This window comes from Indicator indicator, chromosome 37, assembly GCF_027791375.1.
Source record: "Indicator indicator isolate 239-I01 chromosome 37, UM_Iind_1.1, whole genome shotgun sequence".
Classification (NCBI taxonomy): domain Eukaryota; kingdom Metazoa; phylum Chordata; class Aves; order Piciformes; family Indicatoridae; genus Indicator; species Indicator indicator.
This window is the reverse complement of record NC_072046.1, coordinates 4585088-4607284: the sequence shown is the minus strand read 5'-3', so window position 1 is coordinate 4607284 and position 22197 is coordinate 4585088. Positions and strand designations below refer to the sequence as shown.

Here is a 22197-nt window from a genome sequence, read left to right as displayed (position 1 = left end):
CTCCTGGTCACGTTATTAATAGTCCAGGCCATTATGCTGGTGGTTTTTTTCTTGGACAGCTGTCAAGGAGCACCCCCAGGTCACAGAATCACAGAACTGTCAGGGTTGGAAGGGACCTCAAGGCTCAGACAGTTCCAACCCCCCTGCCATGGGCATGGACACCTTCCACTAGATCAGGTTGTCCAGAGCCACATCCAGCCTGGCCTTAAAAACCTCCAGGGATGAGGCTTCCACCACCTCCTTGGGCAACTTGTGCCAGTGTCTCTCCACCCTCATGGGGAAGAACTTCTTCCTAACATCTAAGCTACATTTCTGCTCCTCCAGCTTGGATCCATTCCCCCCAGTCCTATCACAACCTTAAACCTTAAAAAGTCCCTCCCCAGCTTTCCTGTAACCCCCTTCAGATACTGGAAGGCCACAAGAAGGTCTCCTCATAGCCTCTCTCCAGACTGAACAACCCCAACTCTCTCAGTCTGTCCTCGTAGCAGAGGAGCTCCAGCCCTCTGCTCATCCTGTGGCCCTTCTCTGGACACCTTCCAGCACCTCCAGATCCTTCCTGTAATAGAGGCTCCAGAACTGGACACAGAGCTCCAAGTTGGGTCTAATGAGACCAATGTAGAGGGGGAGAATCACCTCTCTCAACCTGCTGGCCACACTTCTCTGGATGCAGCCCAGGTTCTGGTTGGCTTTCTGGGCTGCAAGTGTACACTAGTGGCTCCTGTTGAGCTTCTCATCCCCCAGCACCCCCAAGGCCTTTTCTTCAGGGCTGCTCTCAAGCCAGTCTCTGCCCAGCCTATATCAGTGCTTGGGATTGCCCAGACCCAGCTGCAGGACCTTGAGCTTGGCTCCTCACTGCACCCTCCTTTCAGGAAATTGTGGAGAGCAATGAGTTGTTGACTCAGCCTCCTCTTGTCTAGGCTAGACAACTCCAAGTCCCACAGGTGAACCACACCAGACTTGTTGTCCAGCCATTTCACCAGCCCCCTTACCCTTCTCTGGACATTTTCCAGCCTCTCAATGGCCTTCATTGAGTGAGAGGCCCAAAACTGAAACCAGTTGTGGCTTCACTGCTGCCTAGTACAGGAGCATGATCACTGCCCTACTTCTGATGGCCACAACATTGCTGTTAGCCCTCTTGGACTCTTGGACACATACTGGCTCATGTTCAGCTGTTGTCAACCAGCACCCCGAGACTCCTTTTTGCCAGACATTTTCCAGTCACCTTGCCCCCAGCCTGGAGCATTCAAGGTTTCTTATGACCCAAGTGCAAGATCCAGCACCTGAATCTCATAAATCTGACCACAGCCTGGCCAGATGCCTCAGCAGAGCCTTCCTCCAAGGAAGCTCCAAAACTGAGTCCTGAGGTACAACACTATTTACTGGTCACCCACAGGATTTAACCAAACTCTCTGTGCCCAGCCATCCAGACAGGTTTTTTTGCAGCAAAGAGTTCATCTTTCTAAGCCATGAGCTGCCAGTTTCTCCGAGAGGATGCTGTGGCAGACAGTGGCAAAGGCTTTACTAAAGTCTGGGCAGACACATCTACAGCCACTAGGCAGGTCACCTGGTCAAAGAAGGAGATCAGCTTGGTCAATCAGGAACTCCCTTCATGAATTCATGCTAGCTAGGCTTGATCTCCTGGTTGTCCTGCACATGCCACAATCAGAGTCCACAGGCTACCTTCATTCAGTTTTGAGTGGGTATCACAGGAACAGGATCCAATAGAAAACCTCAGCCTTACATACAGATACAATAGGGGACCCTGACAAATGGTGCAGAGGGTACCTGGCCTACTGCCAATGGCCAGGTTTGAGGCTATCTACTCTCACAAGCAAGCCCCACACACACACTGGGAGTGAAAATGAGAGAAACACACAAAAAGCTCAGTGGCTGAGACAAGGAGAATTTAACGGAATGTTGCAAGTTCCAATCCTTTGTAGTATTTCACAGAAAAGCAGAAGCAGCAGCAGAAGCCAGAGAAAAAATGACACCTGGTGAATAGCCCTCAAAGACATTGAATGAGTCTGAAAAGGGGAATGAGGTCACTCCAAGTGGAGGTGCCCAGCACAGGGAGCAGCAGGAGCAGGCAAAGACGTGTTTCCCTTCTCCTGTGGCAGAGTCCCCACAGGGCATCTGTTCCCTGCCTGGCAAAGGGAGACAGCCTGGAGCATCCTTCCAGCCTGGTTCCTAGGGGCACAGAGCAGCTTTAAAAGGAGCAAATTATGACCAAGGAAGAGAGAAAAAGCGTGAGTGGAAGACAGGAAAGGTGAACGTTGGCCATGTTTTCAGAGAACCCAGAATATCACTATTCAGGCTTCCTTTTCAGGACAAGCCTGAGGTGACCAGCTGCTCCTAAAGCAATGGCCCAAAGTGTGATCCTCAGGACAGCATGATATTCTGAGTGCCTGGGGGTCCTTCTCTGAGGCCATTGCCAGCAGCTCTAGCAGGGGCGGCAGGGTCTGCAGCAGTAGCGGTTGGTGATGCAGGAGAGGTCAAAGCCCCTGGAGCCCCCAACAGCAGCAGAGGTGGAGGAGCCAACAACAGTGGTCTGTGGGAAGGAGCTGAGGATGGGTCCAGGCAGGGTCACAACCACAGCAGATGGCTGGATAGCAAGAGTAGACTCCTGGCACCTTACACAATAGGGCTCATTGCAGCTGTTGGCCAGTGGGGTTGGGCTGCAGGGCTAGTAGGGCATGCAGGGCTTGCAGCAGGACAAGTTTTGAGGCTGGAGGTGTACCTGGGAGAGAAGACAGTAGAATCAGAGCACAAGCATAGTTCAGGTGCAACCTCATTACACTTTCACAAAGGACCCAAGGCCATCAATGTCTGAGAAGATGAAGGGTCTGCCAGAAGCAACACCATCTTCATTGCTTCATCCAGCCAGAGCCTTACAAAGAGCAGCCTGATCCAAGAAACCTCTCTCCTAGAGCATAAACCGGAAGCCACTGCAGCATGCTCCTTCCTCTCCCTAAGCAGAAATCATCCCTGCTTCCCTCTCTCATGAAAAGCTCTCTGAGCCTCAAATGAAAAAACATCAGGTGAGACATCCATTGAGGGGAGATCTCATTATGGAAGAGGAGCAGAAGGGGCTTCCGAGTCACCTGGTTCCCAAGGGCTAGAAGGCAAAAGAAGTGGATGAGAGAGCAGAGAGCTGCCTTTCATAGCTGCCCTACACTACTTCAGGACCAGAGCCATCTTGGCAGAGGTGGTGATTTCTGGTCAAGCTCATCTTGAATGCAAAGCATCATAGCTAAGGACATGGCTGTGCTTTCATTTCCTGCACTGATGCCTTTTCATTTCCAGGTTTGTGTCACAACCACACCCCAGTGAAGGCATCTTCTGAGAACTGGGAGGAAAGGCCCCAGGTTTTCCAGGTCAGGAATGCAGCAGTATGGACAGAATAGTCATGACAGTTTCCTCTGAAGTCAGCTCTCCTCTTTGAAGTTACAGGAAATGGCAAGACAATCTCCTGAAATTAACCCAATTTCGAAAGCACTCCCTCTGCAGAAAAAAGCCACCCAGTTTGTGGTGAGACTCAATGGCCCAGGTGTTAATTGTGATTGTGATCAGCACCTGACAACCTCATGCCCTAACCTCAGAGTCAGCAGCTTGCAGAGAGCCCTGCTTGTTCCAGCAGCAGCCATAGAGCAGGTGTCTCCTGCTTGAGGTTGTGCTGTTGGCGTTGTTTCTAAATCTGAGTCCTTCCCCCAGGGTGCCAATCAATTCACCGAGTGGAGAGATTTGTCTTTATTTCTGTTCTGCAGGGTCAGGTACCAGGTCTCTAACCACAGGCAGCTCAGCTTCCCAGAGACATTTTGGGCTTTTTACCAAAAGCACTAACAAAGAAGCTGCCCCAAAGGAAACAACTGGTCACCTGCGCTTGCACAGAAGTTTCTTTGTACATCTGCCCAGATAGTTACACTAAGGTGGCCATCTACTGACACGTAAATTCTCCTCTCACAGGTGAGTTCTTCAGTACTATAATTAACAGATTTAATATAATTATATACATTATTTTTAACAGATAATTTATGTAATTGTATAACTATGCATACTTGGTTCATCAGAAGCTGTTTTGAAAAATCACCTGTGTGAGCTGAGGGTTCCCAACCCTGGCCCATAATGGCAGAGCAGCTCCTGCAGAGATCTGCTGAGGGGATGAGGGTGCCCTGGGCAGAAGAGGAACCATGCTTGCAGTGCAAGGCAGTGCTTACCCAGTGGGTGCCTGAGGAAGGCAGCCAGGATGAGATAGCTGAGGCGCATGCTGAGACCGATCCTGCTGTGTGTGTGAGAGAGACTCCAAAGCCCACATGTCCCAGGCAGAGCCCCAGGAGAGCAGAGCTGCTGGAAATGACTCTGCCAGGGGGCACAGGACTGCACTGGGGAGGAGACAATGCTGCTTCTCAGCACACCTGCAGTGCCCCTGCTCTGCTCCTGCCTCCTCCAGTATCAAGTCTTGTTTCTGCAGCCACAACTTTACATCCAGATGTCACGGTGGATTTTTCACAGACTCCAATGTGGTAACTGAAGACACTTTATTAATGGATCTGAGGGCCTTACATATCCCCAAAATCGTTGCTGTAACATATGGGCAAAGATACAAGAACCAAAGCTGTGCCAATTAAATCGCTTTAACAAACACACATTCTTTCACTTATCTGCAAGGTCAGGGCAGCCACAGACAGCTGCCTCCTTTAGACAGATACCAGAAAGCATTCATCCCACAGTTTTGAACTTAAAAGCACAACACTTCTTTGTTACATGCCTGATCTCTTAAAGGGCACTTAGATCCTGATAGTTCCAATCCCCACATCCAGAGCCCTGTTGGCTCTGGATTTCCCATGGTGGGATGGGTCTCCTCCTGATAGCCCAGTGGAGTCTTCCATCCCCAGTCAGAAATGCCTGCTCTTCTCCACACCTCTGATGCTCCATTGCAGCCACCCTGAGCATCTGACCATCTGCCTGTGTCCCTTCTTGTAACAGGAAAACCTGCAAGCTGAGAGGAGACCTAGCCTCCAACCATAACTTGAGTCTAAAAGAGCTTTATTCAACTTCTGCAAGTTATTCAAGTTGCCATGATCATCTTGCCATCATCAACAGCAGCAGCTGCATTTCCCCTTTCTCAGAGCACTGCACACCCTCAGAGAGAAAAGGAGATGTGGATAGTTCCAAGATGCACTCAACCTCACCAGACCAGGCTGTCCCCTCCCCAGAATCATTGGGAAGTGCATCAGGGTAGAGCTGGCTGCAGCTTGTCCTCCCATTCCTGCCAAAGTTAGACAGGAAGGGACCAGTACACTCTCCCATCCCAGGCTCCACAACAGAAGAAAAGCAAATGCAGAAAGATGAAGACCTTTGCCTCCCCTGGCTACCACACAGAGTCCAGCCCCAGGCTTATTCCAGTCAATAGTGGGCAAACAGCTCCTGGAGATCTGATACTCTGAGGCCCTGTTCAGAGCAGGTCTCATTAGATCAGGCTGGACAGCTCAGTGCCCAAGTCCTGGGCAGCACCTCAAAAATTAAACTCAAGCTCTCTAAGCCCTGAACAGAATTGTCCAGATTCCAAAGTGCCTCCACCACCTCCTGTCCTTCCACTGTGCCCTTTGAGAACATCCTGCTTCAGCCAGTTGAATCTGCAGGGCACTGTTCAATACCATGCTGACATAATGCCAGCTTTGTAACAAAAGTGCTGGCTGGGGCAAAGCATCATGGGGCTTGGAGCTCAGACTGTAATTTGTGGCACTTCCTGCTTCCAGGGCTTTCTTCCAGTTTCTGGTTTGGGTTGTGGGTCTCTTCCACTTTGCTGGCTGCAGGATTGGATGTTGCCCTTTTTATCTTGCTGGCTCATTTGCTGATTGTCTTTGCTGGCTTGCTCCTTTGCTTGTTCATATGGACTTGTATGTTTTGTTATTTCATTAACCTCTCCTTATCCAGACCCAGAGGGTTTTTGTGTTTCCTTTGCTCCCAATCTGTGTGTGGGAGCCTTGCTTGTGTGAGCAGGCTGCTTTGAGCAGGCTGCTTTAACCAGGACACTGAAGAACCTGCCTCCATCTTTCCCACATCCTCACAGCACGTGGACACCCATGAGGTCTCCCTTCAACTTTCTTGTCCCAAGGCTCTCAGCATGTCCTGCCTTCACTCCTCTGTGAAGTGCTGCTGCTCAGAGCCCAGAGCACTGATGCAGAATCTGTCATAAGACAGGGAAGAAGAAAAGGAAGAATGGCTTGGATAAGGATCATAAATGATTCAATACATATCAGTGCTTGGCATTTCCCAGACCCAGATGCAGGACCTTGCACTTTGCCTTGTTGAACATCATGATGTTGTCATGGGCCTAGGTCTGCATCCTGTCCAGGGACCTCTGGATGGAACCCTTCACTCCAGCTGTCAGCTGCACCACACAGATTGGTGTTGTTAGCAAACTTGCTGAGGGCACCTCAATGCCACTGTCCATGGCATCAACAAGATGTTGAACAAGCCTGGTCCCAGTACTGATCCCTGATGGACTCCATTTGTCACTGGCCTCCACTTGGACATGGAGCCATTGACAGCCCCTTTTTGGGTGTAGCCATCAAGCCGGTTCTTTATCCACCCAATGGTCCATCCATCAAACCCAGACTTGACCAGCTTGGAGGCCAGGAGGCCACTGTCGTCAGGGACAGTGTCAAAGACTTTGCTCAGGTCCAGGTAAATTAATTCAGTTGCTCTCCCCTTGTTTATTGATTTTGTGGCCTTGTCACAGAAGGCCACCAGGTTTGTCAGGCAGGATCTGTCGTTGCTGCAGTCCTGCTGATTGGACCAAATCACCTCTTCTTTATTCTTCTGCCTCCGCAGTGCCTCCAGGAGGATCTGCTCCATGATCTTACCAGGCACAGAGGTGAGACTGTCTGGTCTATAGGTCCCTGGGTCATCCTTCTTGCCCTTTTTGGACATGGAGGATATGTTTCCTCTTTTCTAATTATTGGGGGCTTTCCTGGCCCTCCATAAATTTTGGAATATAATAGAGAGAGTTCCCTCAGTAGCTGTGGGTGTATCCCATTGGGTCCCATGGACATGCACACTCTCAAGTTCTTCAGGAGGTCACAAACCTGATCTTCACTCACACTTCCTTCTTCCATCCCCTGCATTATTTTCTATGACTCTGGGAGTGTCGCTGGAGCCCTTGCCAGTGAAGACTGAGGTAAAGAAGTCATTGAGAACCTCAGCCTTCTCCATGGCACTTGTCACCAGTTCTGTCCTTTCCATTCTGAGGCAGTCCACACCTGCCTTAGTCTTCCTTTTGCCATTGTGTCAGTGTGAGCTGAAATTCCCCCCCCACCGACAATAACCAGGCTAGCTCAGACTGGAAGCAAATGAAAAGCTGTATTTACAAGCAGAGTCTAAAATCTACAATGAAATGCAATGAATGTGTACAAATATACAAAATTCACGACATTCACAAATATATACAATCAACAGAAAAGCACAACCGATCTCCCTTTGCTTCCCCCCAAGGGGACCCTCCCAAAGGGGCCTCTCTCTCTCCCAGGAGCTTCCCCCCAGACCCCCCTGGACAGAGAAGCAGAGTTAGTTAAGCAGAAAGTTGTTAACTTAGCTGCCAAGGTCAGTACGTGTTATCTTCAGCCAGAAGAGAAGAAGAAACAGCAGCCAGACAGCCCAGCAACTGCCCCCACTGCCGAACGCAGAATGTGCAGAATGCCTACTTTGTTTTGGGTAATAGTTCTTAAACATTTCTATCTATCCAATGGAAGTGTTTAGAACAATTGTTATTTTGCTTTCTTACACCCAATAGTGACTTATTTACATTCTTTCACTTTCTCTGTTCTGAACTTTGCAAGGAAAAATTAAAAAGACAGTTTCAAACCATCACAGTCCACCCCTTCTAAACAATTCCATTGGCTGCTACTATCATTTATCTAATCTAAAATAATATCTACAACACTAGGTGAATAAAGATCATAGTCCATTCCGGCTATCTCAGATGTAGATGATTCAAAAGAGTCAAATCACAGGAAAAACAGCAAACAGCTTGTTTCCTCGCAGATGGAGCGAAGGAAGGAACAGGGACTCTCAGGTGACTCAGGGCTCTCAGGGTTCATGCACCGTAGATCTCATGAACTCTCCTCTTGGGCGCGATGCTGTGTCTGCACAACATTCTGAATTTAACCTCTCTCAGCCAAAGTTAGATTTCTTTGTGGAATGCACTGAAATTCACCATTTTCTTGCATCACCCAATAGGTGTGACCAGGACCTTCAGCAGAAACCACCCCTCGGACAGGTTTGGCCTCTCCTGAAGGAGAAAATACCCAAACGGTTTTGCCTAACAGATTCTTTTCTCTGATAATGGGAAATCTATCACCTTCCTCCTTTCGCAACAAATCTGATTGGACAGGTCCAGCTCGATTCACTGAACCTCTACTATTCACTAATCAGGTTGCTTGTGCTAAATGTTTCTCCCAGTTTTTCAAAGATCCACCCCCCATGGCTTTGAGAGTGGTTTTCAGCAAACCGTTGTAGCGTTCGATCTTCCCTGCAGCTGGTGCATTAGGACCTGTTACAATAGTATGTTTCTTCCACTGCTTCCCAGTTAAGCTTATGTCAACCTCTATCTTAAACAACTCTTGAGATCCACCAGTGACTCCCTGAATAGTTATAGATTCTCCCCCTTGATAATTTGATGGTATTATGGTGCACTGAGCTCCTGTGTCAACCAAGGCCCTGTACTTCTGAAATTTTGAAGTGCCAGGCCACTGGATGTACACATCCCAATAGATTCTGTTATCTCCATTATCCCTTACCTCCCCCTGGCGGAAGGCAGGGCACCCCTAATGGTGGGGATTACCTCCACATGTACAGCTGGCACAACGTCCAGCACCAGAATTAGGATCACTGTTGGAGCTATCAGAGTTGTTCTGGGAAACTGAGGAAGCGACAGCTACCCTCCTGGTATTGCTACCTCGGGATCTGCCCCTCTGCAGCTCCCGTAACCTCTTGAAAAGGTCAGAAGTTGGTTGATCATCCCATCTGTTCATGTTCTCACTTAGGGTTGTCAGTTGATGAAAAACTCAACATGAGCCAGCAATGTGCACTGGCAGCCCAAAACGCCAACCATGACCTGGGATGCATCAAAAGATCTGTGGCCAGAGATTCAAGGGAGGTGATTCTGCCCCTCTATTCTGCTTTGGTGAGATCTCACCTGGAATACTGCATCCAGGTCTAGAGACACCAGCACAAGGATATAGATCTGTTGCAGAAGGTCCAGAAAAAGCCATGGAGATGACCAGCAGGGTTGAGAACCTCTCCTATAAGAACAAGCTGAAAGAGTTTGGTCTGTTCAGCCTGGAGAAGAGAAGGGTCTAGGGAAACCTTAGATCAGCCTTCCAGCACCTGAAGAGGGCTACAGGAGAACTGAGGAGGGACTTTCTAGAAGGGCCTGTGATGACAGGATAAGGGAGAATGGCTTGAAACTAGAGCAGGGCATTAGGAAGAAGCTCTTTACTGTGTGAGTGGTGAGACGCTGAAGCAGGTTGCCCAGAGAAGTTATGGACCCCTCATCCACAGTGTTTAGGACCAGGCTGGGTGAAGCTTTGAGAAACACATTCTAGTAGGAGGTGTCCCTGTCCATTGCAGCGGGGATCGGAACTAGATGATCTTTAACCTCCCTTCTAACCCAAGCCATTCTATGGCTGGGCATATTCCATGGTTCTGTGAGGACTCTCAGAGACTGCACAAGGAGGGGAGGAGCTGAGACCAGCAAAATTGTTCTGAGAGCACTGTTTGTGCTGCAGTTGGGTCAAAGCCTCCCAGCAGAAGCCCACCTGTGTGGAACCATGAGTGACCATCAGAGAGAGATGGTGGAACAAGAGTTAAAAGGTGTAGCATCCTCAGACATGCCAGTCCTTAGGCAAGTTGAAGGAAAAGCATGAGAGAAGTGCCCATCTCCTGAAAGATGGTCCACAAACAAGCCATCAGAATGACCCAGGTGCACATCACCTGCATGCATGGAATGCCACAAGCACCTGAGATGAGTCTCCTGACTGCACTGAAATGGGTCTGCCCTGGAAACCTTTGTGCTGCTCATCTCCACACTTCAAGCCTTCCAATGGGAAAGGGCATGTCAGAAGGCAGGAAATGAAGGTGCATCAAAGCAGGAAACCAGGACACAGCCTGTGCCATCAGCTGGGATGGTTTGCATTTATCATGAGCTGCTCAGAGAATTCTTCCTTCCACAAAGCTGCCTCTGGGCCTGAGGCACTGCAGCACTGTTATAAAAGGCAGCTCAGATCTCTGCTCTCTCACCCACTTCTCTTGCATCCTTCTCATTGGGAATAGGTGAGTTTGCAGCCTCTGCTCCTCCTTCAACATCAGGACTCAACGTATATCTTCTGATGATAAGGGCTGTCCTAGCCCAGGACTGGGAATGACTTCACCTCTAAGAAGGAAGAGGAAAGAAGGTCTTCAGCAGAGAGAGGCTGGGACTTAGTTGAGGTGTCTCATAGGTTTGGAGTTGGAAGGAAAAAAGGAGGACACTTGAGTCCACTGTGGTTGGGTTCATGTCTGCTCCTCATGTGTACCTATTTTCTCCTTCCTTATTCTCCTCTCTCCCAGGTACACCTCCAGCCCCAAGCCATGTCCTGTTGCAAGCCCTGCCAGCCCTGCTGCCAGCCCTGTGGCCCAACCCCACTGGCCAACAGCTGCAATGAGCCCTGCTGTGTCAGGTGCCAGGACTCCACCGTTGCCATCCAGCCACCTGCTGTGGTGGTGACCCTGCCTGGACCCATCCTCAGCTCCTTCCCACAGAACACTGCTGTGGGCTCCTCCACCTCTGCTGCTGTTGGCAGCATCCTCAGCTGTGATGGAGTGCCCATCAACTCCGGGGGCTTTGACCTCTCCTGCATCACCAACCGCTACTCTTGCAGACCCTGCCGCCCCTGCTAGAGCTGCTGACAAAATCCTTGCAGAAGAATGTCCAAGATCTCAAAACATGGCACTGAAGAGAAGATAGAGCTTCAGGCCATTGTTGCCTTCATCCAATCTCCTATCTCCTTTTACTGTCGCTGTCACCCAGTGTTAGCCTAATGTGGACCTCTTAATGCCAGCAGCCTGACTGTTGGCCTCTCTTCCTCTGCAGGCCAGGCAAACGGACATTCTGCAACAGCTCCACCCCACTTTAGTGGGTAAAGTCTGTGGTGCTCCCTATGACCCACCTCCTTTTCTTCTCTAAACTCATTAAAGTTGTGCTGCATCTGAGCCTGTGCCTCAGCATCCTTCTTCCTTCCTCTGGCACCCTTTCCACTCTGCTCAGGACAAAAGGTGGAGGAAAGGGAGGCTGGGACTCAGTGAAGGGATATTGTCATCTTGGCATCATGGTCAATTAATTTTCTGGTTTCAGGAATGAACTGATGGTCAATGAGGCCAAGGGATGCTCAGTCAAGTGAAGGTCTCACTCTCACGCAGCTCCCTTGGGCAAACACTTTGGCAGCTTTCTCACAGCATTCTCTCCTCTGCCCAACCACACTTGAAGAAATCCCCACCTGTGGTCTATGTTACAGCTGACAGGCATCTTGAGTATTTGAAGGAGGTGATGAAGAAAGCAATGTATCCACGTGGATTGAGCAAAGAGTTCAATAGAACAGCCCAGAGATCCAAGGAACACCAGAAATTACAACAGCACTAAAGAAGAAACACCAAAAGGGAGTGATTTAAAGCTAAGACCAGCTCTGTCCACAGTGCCAGAGCCAAAATCCCCCTGTCCTGCCTGACCTCCCCTTCTACAGTGGCCATGATGTCACTATGGCATGCCACTGGCTGGTTCAGATGGCTCTTCGGACTCTGGCTCCTTCCTGCTTCCTCTCCTGGCTAACCCCAGGATGTTTCCCACCTCTTGTTCTGTACATTTCAATGTCATGTCATGTGCATCTATTTAGAAGTTAACATCATAGAATTTAATTCTCTGGCTGTTTTTGTTCTCACACAAAATTAAACCTCAGTGCGGTACTTGGTGAACTTCATCATCCTGCACCACCTACCACATGCATCTAGTCCTTGCAGATTCCTTGCCAGAAGCAGGCCTAGCCCAGACCATCTGTATTAGTTTAGGGTTAAATTAACAAGGCGGGAGTTATAAAAATATAGTTATTTTTATTTTCCCAAAAACCCTGCTCCAAAATCATGTGCTAAACTGATAAAAAATATTTACAGTTTCTATTTGGTCACCAATTCTTCCAGGATGCTTATGGCAATTTTTAATACAATTTGGAGAGTTCAGAGACTGGAACAGGCTAAGCCACAAATAGCTTCACCCCACTTACAAATCAAAAGGCTGACCAATAGCCCTTAGGGAGCAGGCCACGTTTACTCACAAAAATCAGAGTAGGAATTTGGAGAGGGTCCCTAGCTCGCTCTATCTGTTGACAGGCTCCAGAAACTGTCCATTTGTGACCCAATTCGAGGCTCAGGCTTTCCAAGATCGGTCCCAGGGAGAAGCGAAATGGCAGACAGGTCCCAGGCAGGCAGACTCACGGCTTTGTTGGCAGGCTCCTGAGCAGGATCGGTCCCAGGCTGGAGGTGGCAGGCAGATCCCAGGCAGGCAGGGTCAGGGCTTTGCTGGCAGGCTCCCGAGTAGGATCTGTCCAAGACTGGCGGTGGCAGGCAGGTCCCAGGCAGGCAGACTCACGGCTTTGCTGGCAGGCTCCCGAGCAGGATGGGTCCAAGGCTGGCGGTGGCAGGCAGGTCCCAGGGAGGCAGGGTCACGGCTTTGCTGGCAGGCTCCCGAGCAGGATGGGTCCAAGGCTGGCGGTGGCAGGCAGGTCCCAGGCAGGCAGGGTCACGGCTTTGCTGGCAGGCTCCCGAGCAGGATGGGTCCCAGGTTGGCGGTGGCAGGCAGGTCCCATGGCTGGTGGGACGGTCCGGGGAGAAGTGAGAGAGAGCGGCGAGAAATGAGCCCAAAATGGCAGAGCCGAAATGAGCGGGCCCCAAAACACGGGTGAGAAATGGAGAGTGGCAGAAAATGAGAGCCCCGACTGCTTTCTGCTCACCCTTTTCTATATTACCAGGCCAAGATGTGAACTATCCCCCTTATCACATTTCCAAATCCCAGAGGCCTTCTCCTCACACCGGTAAATACCTGTGGGGCAGGGGCAGGGGCTGGGACAATAGGTGGTTATTACTGTCATCAGGGCAGGGGAAGACCATTTCACAGCTTTGTCTCCCCTACTCAGACCTCTGCTGATAGATAATGAGGGATTTGGAGCACCCTGCAACACCATCTGCCCTAATAATTCTTCACATCTGCTACAGGACCTTATTTCCTTCTACAGCACATGGGAGTTTTGATACAGCAAGGACAGTTTGATTGGCAGATCCTCTGGTGTTAGCTTGTGCTAAATGTTCCTCCCAGTTTCTAAAGGCCCCAACCCCATTGCTCTAAGTGTAGTTTTTAACAGTCCATTGTAGCACCTGGGTTTCCTGCAGGCTGATGCACTATGGAGGATGTGACACACCCACTCAATGTCATGGCAACGGATTGCTTTGAAAATGAGTTCCATTGTCTGACTTAATTCTTTCAGGGGGGCTGTGTCATCATAAGACTTGCTTTTCCAATCTCAGTGTTATGGGGTGTGTCATGGGGCAGAGGAGATGTTTCCAGCCATCCAGTGGTTTCTTCCACCATTGTGAGCATAGGACGCTTGCCTTGGTGGGTTTCTGGGAGCGTGATGTGGTCAGGCTGCCATGCCTCTCCACACTTGCATCCTTCATATCCTAGAGGCTTAAATTGCTTGGCTAGCTTGATGGTACCACTTTCACATTCATGGATAACCTGTCTAATAGCGCTCATGCTGATGTCTACCCCTTTATCACAAGCCCATCTCTATGTTACATCTCTTCCCTGATGGCCTGAGATGTCTTGGGCCCACTGAGCCATGAAGAATTCACTCTTATGCTGTCAATCAAAATCTACCTGAGCCACTTTGATATCAGTAACCTATCCATCTGATGGTTATTTTGATGCTCTTCAGGGGCCCAGCTCTTGGGTACATGGACATCCACATCACATACTTTCACAACCAGGTTCTCTATCCAAGAAGCAATATCTTGCCATGACACCCCAGTCCAGTTGTGTTTACACCTACTTTGTCAGTTACTCTGCTTCCTTTGCTGTAACAACCCCCACAGGGCATTTGCCACCATCCAGGATGTGGGAACCCAAAGGGAGTAGCTAAGGCAGTGTTTAGATGTTCTTCATATTTATGTGGGAGCCTTGGGTGTGATAAGTGATGTTGTACCTCACAGGGCACGGGAGAAAGGATGGGAGTAAAGATAACAAAATACTGTGAATGATAACGAAATGGAGCAGATGAGAAAAGCAATTGGGGAAAAAACCCCACCTGTTAAAATAAAGATAAAACAGTGAGCTTAAGGGGGATAGGCTGGGGGGAAATGAATTAAACCATCTACAAACTTCTCAATAAATAGTCACTGGTTTTGGAGATCAGGGCCATTTTTGGTCCAGCTGAAGCCATGGCCACCTCCTCACATCCTGCTCTGTCTTTCAGCTCACCATGGTGGCACTGGCTGGATCAGGACCACTATATTTTTTGCAATTCTCACGAACAAATCCTCACCAGGAGTCAGCTTAGATTAGTATTGGACATTTTCCTCCATCAGCAGTGTCTAAAGCCAGATGTATAGCTTTCACCTCCACCAACTGACTCTGCCACCTTCCTCTTCAGCAGTTTTGGCAGCTTCTGGTAGCTGTTCACTCTTCACCTGACATGTATTGATGATTTACTGTTTTAAGCTTCGCTGAACACAAGTTAAGAGCCTCACAAAGTCTCAGAAAGAGGATGAGGTGGCAGGTTGTAATAAATAAAAATGAAATTATTTGTTAATCATATGTGAAGACCCTGACTGTTCTTTGCTTACCCTTTCCTAGACAATCTGTTCAAGCCAAAATGTGAAATAGCCCCCTTATCACCTTTCCAAATACCAGAGGGCTTCTCCCCACACTGGTAAATACCTGTGGGGCCAGGCGATTATTGCTGTCATCAGGGCAGGGGAAGAACGTTTCACACCTTGTGTCCTCTATTCAGACGTCTGCTGATGAGACAATGCCCAGGCCAGGGCAGAGCTGTGGGGGAGCTGTAGACCTGACCCACAGCAGGAGAAACTGAAGGCCCTGGGAGGTTGATATGGGCTGTGAATACAGGTAGGGAGCCTCCAGATTGGGCAGATTGGATTTGTAAAGTCTGTTAGTGCTCTGACAAAGAGTTCCTCATCCTATCTGCTAAATCCGGCAGCCAGTGTTAAAGGAGCAGGAAATCTGGGGCAATGAGTGTTTAACTGTGGGGTTCAGACATCAGGTCTCTGAATTTGGGTTGTTCGGCACTTCAACTAGTTCCTGTATCAGACAGACAAAAAGCTCAAGTTCAAATCACAGCAATAATGAAAGCAGCTGAGCTGGGATGTCTAAAAAGCCACTGAAATATGAAAAACAAGATTTAAGGAGTAGATACTAAATATGTAGCTGTTACATAATGTCTATCATATACATTGCTTCCCTCCTCATGGCAAGGAGAAGAGTTCCACTTCACCATTACCTTTGTCCTGGCCTGAACAAATCTGCTGTGCCGTAGCTAGTGGAGAGTTTGAAATTCCTTGACTTTAAAATGTAATGAACCACCTACTCTATCACAACAATAATTGTTTTCCACATATTTCTTACCCATAAAATACGTACCTAATCTGAACTCTTTGTAATAAATAGAAATGGAATTATCTGTTAATCATATGATGTCAAGTGTAAATGATGTTAGATTAATAATTATCTTTTATAAAAGCTTAATAGTGGAATGTAGGTTGCTTTGCTTATTTGCCAAGACCTTGTAACTAAACTACAACAGACAGCCTCGTGTATCATAGGCAGCTTTGTGTATCTGTCAATGTCCTGTATTCTAACATTCCTAAGCCGGATCCACAACTCCTTGCCAGATATCTACACATATGCAGAATGATAAACTGGCTCTGAGTATGCAGAACAAGAGATAAGGAACTGGAACAATGCAAAGAGACTGAGATGATGCTGAACTCCTACCCTATAAAAGGAGTCTATACGATACTGTCAGTGCGAGCCGCCGTTGAGGAACAGGAGATTCCCCCGGCTGCCCAGCGCTGTTTTTGCTCACTTACCAAATAAAACTTTAAATTTAACTACATAAAATTGGAGTGGTCATTTTTGTCAATTACAAGGTTGTTTGACACTGAGATAGGAGTGTACTAAATTAATTAGTCCTGCAACAACAGGTAGCCCTGGAACACCATGCTGAGGAGATATACCCTTGAAAATTAGTGTTGCTTTGAAAAGTCAGCCCAAACTGGTGCCTTGAGCTTGGAAAGGCTCATTACAATGTCATAATAATGGGGAAATCCACACCTAGTTAGCAAAGCCCCTACCCAAATAGACCACTTACCCTCAGAGCATGTGCAGTGAGTTCAGCAGGAATTGCATCTTTAACGTGAAGGGAGAAAGAATGAAAGACCAATGGCTGGTTTCGGGGTGCTGACAGGAGTATAGCCAATACATTTATCTATAAATATCTGCTGAGAACTTCAACCTCTGTGAGAGCTCTGGGGAGCTACCATCTTGTGGTTTTCAGTGCAGAACTTGCAATAGAACAAACATCTCAACTCTTTTTGTCAATTGGCTTTTACACACTGAGTGAAGAACCCAGAGCTGGGGCAACACTTTTAATAGGGAACTCCACAGAGCAGCCTCCCACCTCAGATGATTTCTGACAATGTGACAGGACCCATCAGCAGATGGGGGACATTGCTTCTCATTTCCTGCACGTTTTTCATACAGTAGAGCCTCTTCAGCATGTCATGTCATGTCTCTGTGAAGCTGCAGTTATCTGCTATCACACAGCACCCTTAGGGACCAGAGCTGGATTGTGCCTATAGAGTTCCTGGGCCTGAGGAAAGCTGCTGTGTGCATGAGGAAGACAAGGTAGCAGAGAGCTGTGTCGTATGTTTGGGTACTGGGCAGCATTCTGGGGCTGCCTCCACCCAAGGGTTGTTGGTTTCACAGTGACAGAGGACTCTGGTGAGTGGCCTGCTGGGGCTGACAATGACATGAACTTGGAAACACCATGGCCCTACGCATGCAGTTAACAGGAGCCTTGCCAGATGCTGTTCTGAAAGGGTGATAGGGCTGCAGAACGAACCCGCCAAGGCCATGACTGATGGCCATTGGCGGCAGAGTGACTAGGGATGTCTTTCCCAGCTTCACAAGGCAGGGTCTGAAAAAGGACCTGCTGCAGTGTCCCACCCTTCACTCTGGCAGTGAGGAAGGGTTCCCCTGTGCCCCCACCAGTTTCCTTGCCTAAGCGATGGCTTGTCCCTCATCAGTCAGCATGACGACTGAAAGACCACCTCAAGGACACAGGCAGTGTTGCAGAAAATTTTAATGAGTCTGAAGACAGAAAAGAGATCACTCCAATTGGAGGTGCCCAGCAAAGAGAGGTGCAGAGGCTGTTAAGAATCTGTTTCCTTTTCCTGTGGTAGAGTTCCCACAGCACATCTATTGACCTCCCTAGCAAAGGGAGACAGGTTGGAGGGTCCCAACAAGCTGATCCTGGGGGTTCTTACAGCCACTTTCAATGGAGCAAACACAAAAAAAAAAGGAAAGAGGGAACAAGGCTGAGTGGAAGACAGGAAAGGTAAACATAAGCCTTGTCTTAAAAGAGCTCAAAATATCACCTCTCAGGCTGCCCTTGCAGAACAAGACACAGGTGATGAGCTGCTATTAAAACAATGTCCCAAAATATTATCTTCTGCCATTCATCACGTGCTGAGGGCACAGAGGTCCTTGTCTGGTGGAGCTGTTAGCACCAGCAGCTCTAGCAGGGGTGGCAGGGTCTGCAGCAGTAGCGGTTAGTGATGCAGAAGAGGTCAAAGCCCCCGGAGTTGATGGGCACTCCATCACAGCTGAGGATGCTGCCAACAGCAGCAGAGGTGGAGGAGCCCACCACAGTGTTCTGTGGGAAGGAGCTGAGGATGGGTCCAGGCAGGGTCACTATCACAGCAGGTGGCTGGATGGCAACAGTGGAGTCTTGGCACCTGACACAGCAAGGCTCATTGCAACTGTTGGCCAGTGGGGTTGGGCCACAGGGCTGGAAGCAGGGCTCACAGGGTTTGCAGCAGGACATGGCTTGGGATGGAAGATGGACCTGGTAGAGAGGACAGGGAGGAAGCAGAGAAGGTGGATGTGTGAAGAGAAGCCTGATGATACTATCATAAAAAAGTCAAGATCAAGTCTGAGTGGGGAGCAGGAAGCTGTGCAACAGCCACAAGGTCTTCATCACTCTGTAAAGAGCAGCCTGGTCCAGGGAGGCTTTCTCTGATTTCGGAAACCAAAGCTTCCTCAGACACTTCCCTGCCTCCCCCTTAGCAGACCTTCTCCCTACTTCCTGCTCTCCAGAAAAGAAGTTCCACAACCCAGGACTGAAAAGAGCTAATATCATCTGAGAGCTCCATCGAGGGGAGATCTCATTTTGGAAGAGGAACAGAAAGGGGCTTCAGACTCACCTGGTTCCCAGGGAGAAGGAGGCAGGACAAGTGGATGAGAGAGCAGGACCTGGGCTGCATTTCATACCTGTCCTTCATTGCTACAGGACCAGAGCCACCTTGGCAGAGGTAACAATTTTTGGGCAAGTTCATCTTGAATGCAAAGCATCACAGATAAGGACATGGCTGTGCTTTCATTTCCTGCAATGCTGCCTTTTCATTTCCAGGTTTGTGCCAGGCCCATGCCCCAGTTAATGCATCTTCTGAGCATTGGGAGGAAAAGACCCAGGATTTCCAGGTCAGGAATGCCTCAGTGTGGGCAGAAGAGTCATGACAGATTCCTCTGAAGTGAGCTGCCCTCTCTGAAAGTACAGGAAATGGGAAGACAAGATACTGATATTAACCCAATTTTGAAAGCACTTCCTCTGCTGAAATAAAGCCTGGTGAGACTCAAAGGACTAGCAGTTATTAATCCTGATTGTGATGAACCCCTGAGAGCCTCATGCCCCAATCTCAGCACCAGCAGCTTGTGGGGAGCCCTGCTTGTACCAGTTCCTGCCATAGCTACAGGCCACTGAAGCATTGCTGCTTGTATGGGAGGTGGAACTAATCTCAGAACACCATTTGGCTCCTTAGAAGATGATCAGGCCATGATAGAGTGTTCAGGTCTCCTATGGTTATTACTTGCCTTACTGAGAGCACCAGAGTAGACATGTACAGATCTCCAGATCTAGTGGCTTCTGGTTGAGAACGCACTGTGATACATCCCACTGTGACTGCAAGCCTTGTGCTATCTCTAGGTTTGGTGTACTTCCTCTCCCTTTCCTCATCACTGAGGTGTAAAGGCAGGAAAAGTATCCCCAGATGCAGCAAAGAATACCTCTCACATGGTAATCTTTCACAGATTCATAGAATGGTTTGGGTTGAAAGGGATCTTGAAGATCACCTAATTACAACGCCCATGTGATGGGCAGGGACACCCTCCACTAGACTACGTTGCTCAAGGCTTCATCCAGCCTGGCCTAGAACACCTCCAGGGAAGTGGTATCCATGACCTCCCTGAGCAATCTGTTCCACGACCCTCACTCTAAAGAATCTCTTCCCACTCTCCAGTCTTAACCTCCCCTCTTCCAACTCAAAGCCATTTCCCCTCATTCTGGCACTCCAGCTGTGATGGTTTGAAACTGTCTTTTTAATTTTTTTCCTTGCAAAGTTCAAAACAGAGAAAGTGAAAGAGTATAAATAAGTCACTATTGGGTGTAAGAAAGCAAAATAACAATTGTTCTAAACACTTCCATTGGATAGATAGAAATGTTTAAGAACTATTACCCAAAACAAAGTAGGCACTCTGCACATTCTGCGTTGGGCAGTGGGGGCAGTTGCTGGGCTGTCTGGCTGCTGTTTTCTTCTTCTTCTCTTCTGGCCAAAGATAACACGTACTGACCTTGGCAGCTAAGTTAACAACTTTCTGCTCTAACTAACTCTGCTTTCTGTCCAAGGGGGGTCTGAGGGGGAAGCTCCTGGGAGAGGGAGGCCCCTTTGGGAGGGTCCCCTTGGGGGGAAGCAAAGGGAGATCGGTTGTGCTTTTTCTGTTGATTGTATATATTTGTAAATGTTGTGAATTTTGTATATTTGTACATATTCATTGCATTTCATTGTAGATTTTAGACTCTGCTTGTAAATACAGCCTTCATTTGCTTCCAGACTGGGCTAGCCTGGTTATTGTTCGTGGTGGGGGGGGGAATTTCAGCTCACACCTACACACCAGCCCTTGTCAAAAGTCCCTCCCCAGCTCTCTTGTAGCCCCCTCAGGTACTGGAAGGCTGCTCTGAGGTCTCCCTGGAGCCTTCTCTTCTCCAGGCTGAACAGCCCCAACTCTCCCAGCCTTTCCCCAGAGAGGAGATTCTCCAATCCTCTAATCATCTTTTTGGCCTTCTCTGGACCCACTCCAGCAGTCCCATGTTGTTCTTGTGCTTCGGAGCCCAGAATTGGATGCATCTTGTTCATTTCCTGTATGCCTTAGGAAAGCCTTTGGGAGGATCTACTCAATGATCTTGCCAGGCACAGAAGTCAGACTGACTGGCCTAAAGTTTCCAAGGCCTTCCTTTTTTCTCTCTTTGAAGATGGAGGTTATGTTTCTATCTTTTCCAGTCATCAGGGACTTGACCAGGTTGACATGAATTTTTCTTTGGAAATCTAGGTGAGTAGCACAATTTTTGTGCAAAACTTGGTCTCAAGCATGCCTACAGGAATGAGCCAGGTGCACATCACCTGCATGCACGGGATGCCACCAGCACTTTGTCAGAGTCTCCTGCCTGTATTGACCTGTTTGTGCCCCAGAAGCCCTTGGGGCTCTCACCATGGCACTGACAGGAGACTTCCAATGGGAAAGGATGTGGCAGAAGTCAGGAAATAAAAAGGCACCAGAGCAGGAAACCAGGACACAGCCTGTGCCATCAACTGGGATGGTTTGTATTTGTCATGAGCTGCTCAGAGAATTCTTCCTTCCACAAAGCTGCCTCTGGGCCTGAGGCACTGCAGCACTGCTATAAAAGGCAGCTCAGCTCTCTGCTCTCTCATCCACTTCTCTTGCCTCCTTCTCCTTGACAACCAGGTGAGTCTGAAATTTCTTCTCCTTCAACATCAGGTCTCTCCTTGATGTATGTCTCCACTTATAGAGGCTGTCCTACTGCAGGGCTGGGAGATGCTTTTCCAGTGAGAAGGAAGGGGAGAGAAGGTCTTCAGCAGAGAGAGGCTGGGACTTAGCTGAAGTTGAAGTGATCAGCCTCTGTTAGGCCAGCAGGGGTTTTGGCTGCACTGTGTTTTACATCTATTCTGTTTCTCATGTTTTCTCTCCCCATTTTCTGCTTCACCCTGTCCTCTGTCCCAGGTACACCTCCAGCCCCAAGCCATGTCCTGCTGCAAGCCCTGCCAGCCCTGCTGCCAGCCCTGTGGCCCAACCCCGCTGGCCAACAGCTGTAATGAGCCCTGCTGTGTCAGGTGCCAGGACTCCATCGTTGCCATCCAGCCACCTGCTGTGGTGGTGACCCTGCCTGGACCCATCCTCAGCTCCTTCCCACAGAACACTGCCGTGGGCTCCTCCACCTCTGCTGCTGTTGGCAGCATCCTCAGCTGTGATGGAGTGCCCATCAGCTCCGGGGGTTTTGACCTCTCCTGCATCACCAACCGCTACTGCTGCAGACCCTGCCGCCCCTGCTAGAGCTGCTGAAAATGTCCTCAAACAAAGTCCAACAAGATCTCAGAAACTGGTGATGGGCAGAGTATACAGCTTCAGCACATCGTGTTTAGAGCTTTGAGGAATTGTTTCCTTCTTCCATTTTCGTCTGTCTCCTTCCCAATGCAGCTGGTGTCTCCCAGTGCCAGACTAATGGGGACCTGTTGGCCTCCCTCCTTATGCAGGCCAGGCACCCTGCAGGAGCTCCACCACATCTAAGTTGGTGAAGACCCTGGTTCTTCCTGTCAGCTACCTCCTTTTCTATTGTGGACTCATTAAAGTTGTGTTGCATCCAAGCCTCGACCTCCGAATCCTTCTTCCTTCTCTGGCAACACTCCCAGTGTGCTCCATTCCTCCTTGTAGGGGATTTTGTTTTCTGCTCTTGGAACTGAGAAGAC

The 22197-nt window shown here is 49.0% G+C and overlaps 2 pseudogenes; both read left to right on the top strand.

Annotated features, from left to right (window-relative positions):
- The first annotated feature begins 10200 nt into the window (after window positions 1–10200).
- Window positions 10201–10938, top strand: LOC128978533 (feather keratin Cos1-2-like; annotated as a pseudogene).
- A 10107-nt stretch (window positions 10939–21045) lies between these two features.
- On the top strand, window positions 21046–21784 carry LOC128978534 (feather keratin Cos1-2-like; annotated as a pseudogene).
- Window positions 21785–22197: the final 413 nt, after the last annotated feature.